The 1,441-nt window shown below is 28.4% G+C and overlaps 1 non-coding gene across 1 annotated transcript; it reads left to right on the top strand.

Moving 5' to 3' along the window:
* Positions 1–828: 828 nt before the first annotated feature.
* TRNAT-UGU lies at positions 829–901 on the top strand. Its single transcript has one exon. It is a non-coding gene; the product is annotated as a tRNA-Thr (tRNA).
* Positions 902–1,441: the final 540 nt, after the last annotated feature.

A 1,441-nucleotide genomic window follows, 5' to 3' on the forward strand; every position in this document is an offset into this window, starting at 1 on the left:
TTTTTTCTTACGCCCCTTTTCGAATGAAAACAAAAATGGAGAAATGTCTCATTCTAATCCAGATTCCATTTAGCGGGATTGTATCTTTCTCTTTAATTTCATTTTATATTTATACTTGCCCTTTCCTTAAGGAAGAACCTATATAACATAACCAAAAATAACTCAAATTCCAATTTCAATTTATTAAATAAAAATAAATCATTTTTATTAATCATTTAGAATATAATAGCTAGACCTAATCAATAGAATAGCTATAACTACTCAGTCAATTAAATTAGAATTCGAAGATAATTCTAATTATTTAGTCTAAAGCCTAATTATTTCGAATTAGAATAGAGCAAATTTAGAATTTCGAAAATGGATAATGATAATAAGAATCGAATATAATATTCGATTTAGAATAACTAAATATATATAGAATATAGAATAATAATCGAATATTATGTATATTCTATAATATAGAATAATCGAATAGAATATATTAAGAATCTTAGGTTAGAAACAAAAAAAGAATTTTAAATGTCTTGAATTCAAAAATGAAAAAAAAAAACAAATAAATAAATAAATAAAATCGTATTTTATTATCTAATTAAGAGTAAGATATTTATTGTTGATCAATATAGAATTGATAAAAAAATCCAAATTCGCTAATATATATCATCGCTAGATTCTCGTAATTGTTAGATTAATCGTTATGTTCTATATCTATAGTATTCAACATTTATTTGAAATTCGATTCTCTATTTTATTCTTTATGAATAGCTAAGAATAAAAGGTTAATAGATAAGATCCTAGGATCCCTACGCATGTAAAATTTCTCTTATTTAAGCCCGCTTAGCTCAGAGGTTAGAGCATCGCATTTGTAATGCGATGGTCATCGGTTCGATTCCGATAGCCGGCTTTTCTCTATTTGTTTGATTTTTTACATGATTGATAATGTCTTTTTGAAAGAAAAGAACATTGAAAAGGCTTCTTCCAAGGATCATCGATCCAGTATGTTGTAGGAGCTTCCAATTATGAATAAAAGTTGGAGGAAGTTCGATTTCGGCAGAATAAATCAAGAAAAGGAACCCTCTTTTGATTTATATTTCTATATGCGTATACAATACAAAAAGGGGTCTGGAATTTGATACAAATCATCTTAGTATTCTTTGTAGTACAATACTTCAGCGGATTTTGCTTCATTTATCATGTAGCTCAGTTTTAATTTAGGTTTATGAAATTCAATAAAATAAGGAGTCTTTATGTCACGTTACCGAGGGCCTCGTTTCAAAAAAATACGCCGTCTGGGGGCTTTGCCGGGACTAACGAGTAAAAGGCCTAGAGCCGGAAGCGATTTTAGAAACCAATCGCGCTCCGTAAAAAAATCTCAATATCGAATTCGTTTAGAAGAAAAACAAAAATTGCGTTTTCATTATGGTCTTACAGAACGACAATTACT

The sequence above is a fragment of the Citrus clementina genome, unplaced genomic scaffold, assembly GCF_000493195.1.
Source record: "Citrus clementina cultivar Clemenules unplaced genomic scaffold, Citrus_clementina_v1.0 scaffold_1145, whole genome shotgun sequence".
Lineage (NCBI taxonomy): Eukaryota > Viridiplantae > Streptophyta > Magnoliopsida > Sapindales > Rutaceae > Citrus > Citrus x clementina.